Source organism: Lactuca virosa, chromosome 3, assembly GCF_052849685.1.
Source record: "Lactuca virosa cultivar CGN04683 chromosome 3, Lactuca_virosa_CGN04683_v6, whole genome shotgun sequence".
NCBI lineage: Eukaryota > Viridiplantae > Streptophyta > Magnoliopsida > Asterales > Asteraceae > Lactuca > Lactuca virosa.
Genome location: NC_136428.1, coordinates 302,217,436 through 302,226,313, shown reverse-complemented (window position 1 = coordinate 302,226,313; position 8,878 = coordinate 302,217,436). Strand labels below are relative to the sequence as shown.

Below are 8,878 nucleotides of genomic sequence, written 5' to 3'. Positions count from 1 at the left end.
GAAACATTTTTAACGATATCGTTAAACGGTTAAATATCACGAAATTATACCTTGTCAATAAATTTTATATTTAAATAAATAAAAATATAAAATGAATTATTATAAGGCATAATTAGAATGTATTTTAGTGTTTTTGAATAAAAAGAATAAAACATAAACATTTAAGTTCAAATACACAAAAACTGCATTGTTATTTTATACTAAGTATACATGTATGTATTTGTACATATGTATTATTATCTTTAACTAACTAGAAGACCTTCTAGAACTCCTAGTTAACTAACTAACTAGTATTTAGTTAGTATCTCTAAGCAACCACTCAAGCAAGTGGCTAGGCAAGATAACATCACTTAAACTCACATCCACTCACAAGCTAGTCTAGGTTTTGTCCCCTTATCCTCTTCCACTTTTTCCTCCATCATAACCACGAAATTTACTCTTCATTTTACCCTCAATTCACCAGCCAATACTCCAGGGAAATACTCTCAACCTTCATCTCATTTTTAGCCACAAGAACTTCCTTCCAAAGCCATCAAAACCATGAACTAAAGGGTTGCTGTCCCTTTTGTGTTTCAGCCACCATTTCATCCATCTACACCTCCCTTTTTCTTGATATTTTCACCACCAAATACCCCTGGAAGTTAGTTGTTATGCTACTCAAAATTATAGATTCAAAACAGTGAGTAAACTACCTTTTTCTTACCCTTTTGCTTTGAAGTTTTCGTGACAGCAACATAGCCAAAACAGTGGCTGTTTTGGAGCATCAAACAAACACTCAAAAGTTCTTCATCTTTCTGCCCATTTTCAAGATTTAAATTCCACCATATGTAGCTACTTTCAAACACTTAAAACCCCTGAGAAAGTTACCCTTTACCTCTCTAAAAGCTTGTGTTATTCCACCACCTTTTGGCAACATACTTTTGATCCAAGTTAAAGCTAGGTATATTCTTGATTTATACTCTTTCTTTTTATCATCAAACCCACTGATTTTAAATGATTTAAGATATGATAAAAGTCTAACATACATGTAAATATATGTCTTTATGTGTTAAGACATCCAAAAGAATACTTGAATCACAAACTTGAGTGGAACCGGAAACCGCACGAACCATTCTCAACCCGAATAACTCTACGCGACAAAAGTGAGTTTTCTACGGCCCCTGTTTTATGTTTTACAAATTTTGGGGGAGAATACACACTAAACAAATCTTATTTGAAATATTTAAAGGCTTTGCTAGCTAAAAATGCAAATTATGTCACTAAACATATATAAGCTTAAATATCAGCTTTTCACAGAAAAGTTATGGTCTGTTCACGGACTGTTTTGCCCTCCTTAAACTCAATGGATTTCAAAACTGTACAATATGGAAATAGTTCAGGTTAATACCTTTCCAAGGACTACTCGAACGCGTTCATACGATTTTTTCTACAATTTATAATGATTTTTATAAAACTGCCTATCATTTCAGAACATTTTCGGACCAGCCGGTAAAAATGAACATTTTCACTCTAGATAGGAACCACTTAAGTTCAGGGTAAAAATTATGGACAAAGTAGACTCATTTTTTCTGCTCTGAGAGTTTACAGATCCAGATTCCGACTTAAAATGATTTTTCTATAATTATTCTAAAAACGTGGACAGATTTGCCCTTTTGATTTATCTTGCTGTTTGGTTTTCAAGTATATATATACAAAGTGTTGTGGTAAATAAGAAGTACACCAATTATGATATTGTTTAGTTCACACATACTTTAATAGTTATAAAAGTGTAAATTATAACAAGTATTTCTAATATGATCATGTTGAAAACCTCATAAGATATGATGATTTGGACTACATCGATTTTGGTCACTCACAGCCGGGGTGCTGTATAAACTTTGTTATTCACTTACAGTTGGAGTACTGTATAAACATATATATGGTCACTTACAGTCGACGAACTGTTTAAACTCGTATAGGGACACATACGACCGTTGTCCCGATCGTATAAAGACACATACGACCGTTGTCCCGATAGAACTTTGGTAGCTTTACATTATTAAGCATTACAACCAAAAGTCTTCAAACTCAAATAATCAAGAATTATAACAAAGTCCTGGATACAAATATACTAATACACACTAGGATGAGGTAGTATAAATATTGTTTGTAGATTGTTAAACTGATTGTTAGTGTTTATTTATATAAATACTAAATATTTTATTTCACAAAAATATGTTAAACCGATTGGTAGTGTTTATTTACATAAATACTAAATATTTGATTTCACAAAAATATGTTAAACCGATTGGTAGTGTTTATTTACATAAATACTAAATATTTTGTTTCACAAAAATATGTTAATATTTACTTTTATCATAAGTATTTTTACATGGATAGTCGTATCGGATTTCAAGTATCGGGTCTCACACGAAGCATATCGGTAACATTGTTGATCATGTTTTGCACAACTTATTTTGTTAAACATTCCATGTTTTATAAAGATTTCTTTTTATAAAACTCACGGAGTCAAAACCTGTGGAACTCACCAACAATTTTTGTTGACGTATTTTAAAAAATGTGTATTCTCAGGTAACTAAGGAGCCGGAGGTAGGACATCGGTTCTAAAGAAACTATAGTTCCTTTCTTTTGGGAATATTCTTGAACTGTTTTTATTTACTGTTGTGTGTTTAAACTATGAATATATAATTTCAATTCCAACACTTTAAGGTTTGTAATATATTGATTTAAATATGTTAAGTGTTCGATATATGTGGTTGACTGTGATCCAATTGTTATGACGTCGCAACCCCGGCAATTTCCGCCGTCGGTCGGGGTGTGACAGATTGGTATCAGAGCTAACGACTATAGAGAACTTAGTATTTTCTTTTTTTTTTTGGAAAAATACAACTATAGTCTAGGGATTACTCTAGTAGGTTTAAGAAATATCCTTATCCTACAACACTTAAAAGTTAATGAATCTAATAAACTTAAACACAAGGATTTAGATCAAATACTCAAATAGGTTTCTTAAAACATAGGTCATACCATGACTAAACATAGATGTGCACCTAAGTTTTATTTTGGTCGGGCCTCATAGATTATCCAACCTAAGCGAAGTAGTTGATAAACTAAAAACTTGGCGTTTTACAAGTAAAAGTACGATCACAGGTCAATAAGTGAAGTCAATAAGTGTCGATAGGACATTCTTTTATTTGTATGTGTAAATTTTGTGTAGCATATTTGAGATACTAAAAGTTTTGGTGACAAACTTTTCGGATATGTATTAGCATATGTAAGAATAAGTAAACTTTATTTTTATTAGTTGGTCTTTGTACCACTAATTATAGGTCTTTACATTTTAAGAATGGTAAAGACTAATGTACTCGGATGTTACTGTTTAATATAATGAAGCATATGTTATTAAGTTTAAAAATATTTTTTTTAACTATTATATGAATCGTGATCATGAATAATAACATTATGTGAAAACTAACAAACACATCACAAACTTAACCTTTACTATTAAATGAATTAGGAAATCAAAATGCCTCCAAGAAGGAACACCAGAGCAAATCCTGAAGTAACACCAACTACCGAACCAACTATAGGACGAACCCGAAGAGGTCGACCAGCCAGAAGGCCGGTTGTGACTCCAGTAACGGAAACGCCAACTTCTAGCGCTCAAATTCCACCACCTCCCGAGTCAGGACTTCCTCAAACTACAGCAGAATTGGAACAACTAGTTTCAGAACGCATTACTATTGCAATGGAAACTGCGAGGAGTTTGAATGAAGGAAGACAAGTCGTGGAAGTGAATGGATTGGGAATCGGAGCTGGAAGCACTCTTCACTCACATCCAGAAGAGCCTAGAAGAACTTGTTCCTACAAGGACTTCATGAGTTGCAAGCCAAGAAACTTTTATGGCAACGAAGGCGTTGTTGGTTTAACTCGTTGGTTTGAAAAGGTCGAAGCTGTATTTGACATATGCTACTGCTCTGAGGGTAGCAAAGTGCGGTTTGCTGCATGCACCTTGATGGATGGAGCTCTAACATGGTGGACTGACCATGTAAAAACCTTGGGTATCTCGGTGGCCAACTCAATGTCATGGGAGAGCATGAAAGAACTTTTAATAGAGGAATACTGCCCCCGAGAAGAAGTACAGAGCCTAGAACATAAGCTTTGGAACCTAAAGATGAAAGGTTCTGAAGTCAAGGCTTACACAACAAGGTTTAATGATCTTGCACTCCTTTGTCCAGGCATGGTGAAACCAGAAGGCAAGAAAGTGGAGCGTTATATATGGGGTCTGGCTCCAAAAATAAAAGGAATGATACTTTCATCAAACCCTACCACATATCTCAGTGCTAAGCGTCTAGCACTGCAATTGATTAAGAACGAAATAGAAAATGGATCAATGGTAGCGAAAGTTGAAAATCCAAAAGTTAGCAACAACCACCACAAACGCAAGTTCAATGGAGCGAACCAGAACCAACAGAAAAAGCCTCAAAATGAAAAGGTCTATGCTATGGTACCAACCCCAGTTCCAATCCAACAAGTTCCAATGCAACAAAAGGGTTATGTTGGGAATATTCCCTTATGCAATCAATGCAACCGACACCACAAGGGAGAATGTTTCCATTGTGCAAAATGCAACAAGAAAGGTCATACTGAAAACTTTTGTCGGGGAATGGCAATAGTTGCTGCAGTACCAGGAAGGGGTAATGGATCGGGTTCTAGTGGAGGAGGAGCTTGTTTTGAATGTGGAGAAAAAGGGCACATCAAGAGAAATTGTCCAAAATTGAAGAAGGGTGATGGGAGTGCTCGCGGTCGGGCTTTCGTGATAGGGAACAAAGATGCCATACAAGATCCATCGGTGGTTACTGGTAGGTTCCTCATCAATAACTTGTATGCTACAATTCTGTTTGACTCCGGTGCCGATAGAAGTTTTATAACTCCAGCATTTAAACAACTATTAAATCACGAGTCTAGTAAATTAGACGTGGCATACGAAGTAGAAGTAGCTAACGGTCAGACAGAAAACACCACCGAAATCTTACGAAATCGCCTCTTAACTTTGAACGACCACACATTCTATGTCAACTTAATGCCAATGAATATTGGGAGTTTCGACATCATTATCGGCATGGATTGGTTGTCTCTGCATCATGCTGAAATTCTTTGTTTCGAAAAAGCTGTACGACTAACTCTACCTAACGAAGAGACCATGATAATCTACGGCGACAAGTCGGGTCAAAACTTGAAGCTTATTTCTTGCACTAAGGCTCAAAAATATCTACACAAGAGGTATTACGCATTCTTGGCGCACGTAGTAGACAAGAAGAGCAAGACGAAAGAAATCAAAGACATACCTCACGTATGCGACTATCCCGGTGTATTTCCTGAAGATCTGCCTGGATTGCCACCAAGTCGCAGTGTCGAGTTCCGAATTGATTTAATTCCGGGAGCAAATCCAGTAGCGAGATCTCCTTATAGATTGGCACCTTCGGAAATGCAAGAGCTTTCAAGTCAACTGCAAGAACTACTCGACAAGGGTTTTATCAAACCAAGTTTCTCACCTTGGGGAGCGCCGGTCTTATTCGTCAAGAAGAAAGATGGTTCTTTCAGTATGTGTATAGACTATCGGGAGTTGAACAAACTGACAGTCAAGAACCGTTATCCACTCCCCAGAATAGATGACCTGTTTGATCAACTCCAGGGATCTAGTTTCTATTCGAAGATAGATCTAAGATCCGGATATCATCAGCTAAAAGTATTAGAAGCAGATGTTCCGAAAACTGCATTTAGAACTCGATACGGTCACTATGAGTTTCTAGTTATGCCCTTCGGACTGACCAATGGTCCAGCTGTATTCATGGATCTCATGAATCGTGTATGCAAACCATACTTAGATAAGTTCGTTATAGTGTTTATTGACGACATTCTAATCTATTCACGAACTAAAGAGGAACACGGCCAACATCTGAAATTGATCTTGGAACTGCTGAGAAAGGAAAAGTTGTACGCAAAATTCTCCAAATGTGAATTTTGGATTAGAGAGGTACATTTCCTAAGGCATGTAGTAAGTAACAGAGGAATACATGTGGATCCCACAAAAATCGAAGCAGTTAAGAATTGGGATGTACCAAGAACACCAACCGAAGTGCGACAATTCTTAGGCCTTGCTGGCTATTATAGGAGATTCATAGAGAATTTTTCCAAAATATCCAAGCCACTCACTACATTAACACAAAAAGAAATGAGGTTCGACTGGGGAGATAAGCAGGAAGCTGCATTCCAAAAGTTGAAACAGATGTTGTGTAGTGCACCAATCCTATCCTTACCTGAAGGAACCGAAGATTTTGTCGTATACTGTGATGCGTCAATTCAAGGATTGGGGTGTGTTTTAATGCAGAGAGAGAATGTTATTGCATATGCCTCACGACAACTCAAGATCCATGAAAATAACTACACAGCTCACGACTTAGAATTGGGAGCAGTAGTCTTTGCCTTGAAGATTTGGAGACACTACTTATATGGAACGAAATGTATCATTTTTACCAACCATAAGAGTCTCCAACACATATTTGATCAAAAAGAACTAAATATGAGGCAAAGAAGATGGATTGAGTTATTGAACGATTATGAATGTGAGATTCGGTATCATCCTGGAAAAGCGAACGTTGTAGCTGATGCTTTAAGTCGTAAAGAGCATAAGAAACAGCGACGAGTGAAAGCGCTAACTATGACCATCCATTCAAACCTTAATACCCATATTCGTGAAGCTCAAATAGATGCTCTGAAAGGGGAGAATGTTGGAGAAGAAGGTTTACGGGGAATAGATAAACATTTCGAGCTTAAGGATGATGGAACTCGTTACTTCATGAACAGAATCTGGACACCAAAGTTTGGTAACATTAGAAGCTTAGTCATGGACGAAGCTCATAGATCAAGATATTCCGTACATCCTCGCTCCGACAAGATGTATCTAGATCTGAAGAAATTGTATTGGTGGCCTAATATGAAGGCTGAGATTGCCACTTACGTGGGCAAATGCCTGACTTGCTCTAAGGTCAAGGCAGAGCATCAAAAGCCCTCGGGATTATTGCAACAGCCGGAAATTCCCGAGTGGAAATGGGAGCAAATTGCAATGGACTTTATCACAAAGCTGCCCAAGACTCCTAGTGGCTATGACACTATCTGGGTAGTGGTTGATAGATTAACTAAGTCTGCCCATTTCCTACCAATCAAGGAAACTGACAAAATGGAAAAGCTGACGAGAACATATCTCAGGGAAATTGTCAAGCTTCATGGAGTGCCAACCTCTATTATCTCGGATAGGGATAGTAGGTTCACATCAAGGTTCTGGCAATCACTTCACAAATCCCTGGGAACCCGCTTAGATATAAGCACAGCTTACCACCCACAGACAGATGGTCAAAGTGAACGAACCATTCAGACCCTAGAAGATATGCTACGGTCTTGTGTAATTGACTTTGAAAATTCTTGGGATACTCATCTACCGTTGATTGAGTTTTCCTATAATAATAGTTATCACACCAGCCTGAAAGCAGCACCATTCGAAGCTTTATACGGACGCAAATGTCGATCGCCTGTATGTTGGGCAGAGGTCGGGGATACCCAACTGGCCCGAGCACACACAAATGACACACTGCGTACTGGGCCAGAGATAATCCATGAAACGACCGAGAAAATCATTCAAATCAAGGATCAACTTAAGGCAGCGCGTGACCGTCAGAAAAGTTATGCTGATATAAGGCGTAAACCTCTAGAATTCCAAGTTGGAGATCGAGTGATGCTAAAAGTCTCGCCCTGGAAAGGTATGATTCGTTTTGGAAAATGAGGAAAGCTTAACCCAAGATACATTGGACCTTTTGAAATCCTTGACAGAATTGGTCCTGTAGCTTATCGACTAAAGCTACCTCAAGAACTGAGAAAAGTACACGACGTATTCCATGTATCAAACCTGAAAAAGTGTCTGTCCGACGACACCAATGTAATACCTCTCGATGAGATACAACTAAACACAAAACTCCACTTCGTTGAAGAACCTGTGGAAATTATGGATCGAGAAGTAAAACATTTAAAACAAAGTCGTATTCCTATTGTGAAAGTTCGTTGGAACTCTCAGCGAGGACCAGAATTTACCTGGGAACGCGAAGATCAAATGAAAAATAAATACCCCCAATTGTTTGGTGATGTCTCGTCTACAAGTTAAATTTCGGGGCGAAATTCTTTTAATGGGGGGAGAATGTGACAATTGGTAAAAACAGGAACGATCGTACGATGCTATGTTTTGACTTTTAAGTATTATGAATATTTTATCAAAAATGGTTGAAGGAATTTAACCTGTTGTATTTAGATAAGTTCTTGTGAAATATAAAACAAGTAACTAATAATAATTTTCGTTACGACGTATAACTACGAACCATGACCGGTTTGTGAAAATTTGCATATAACGTAATTTGAACGCAACAAACTTAATTTCGGTATCAACATGTCTTCACTTGATGAATAAGTTAAGTTCTATGTAAAACTTGTGCTTAATAGTTGTGAAGAATCTAAATTTGACAAATATACGAACCAAAGTGACGAAACATTTTTAACGATATCGTTAACCGGTTAAATATCACGAAATTATACCTTGTCAATAAATTTTATATTTAAATAAATAAAAATATAAAATGAATTATTATAAGGCATAATTAGAATGTATTTTAGTGTTTTTGAATAAAAAGAATAAAACATAAACATTTAAGTTCAAATACACAAAAACTGCATTGTTATTTTATACTAAGTATACATATATGTATTTGTACATATGTATTATTATCTTTAACTAACTAGAAGACCTTCTAGAACTCCTAGTTAACTAACTAAC

The 8,878-nt window shown here is 36.6% G+C and overlaps 1 long non-coding RNA gene across 1 annotated transcript; it reads left to right on the top strand.

Annotated features, from left to right (window-relative positions):
- The first annotated feature begins 394 nt into the window (after nucleotides 1-394).
- Nucleotides 395-2,807, top strand: LOC145163018 (uncharacterized). The gene is made up of 3 exons (XR_013739508.1): nucleotides 395-940; nucleotides 1,054-1,142; nucleotides 2,572-2,807. It is a non-coding gene; the product is annotated as an uncharacterized LOC145163018 (long non-coding RNA).
- Nucleotides 2,808-8,878: the final 6,071 nt, after the last annotated feature.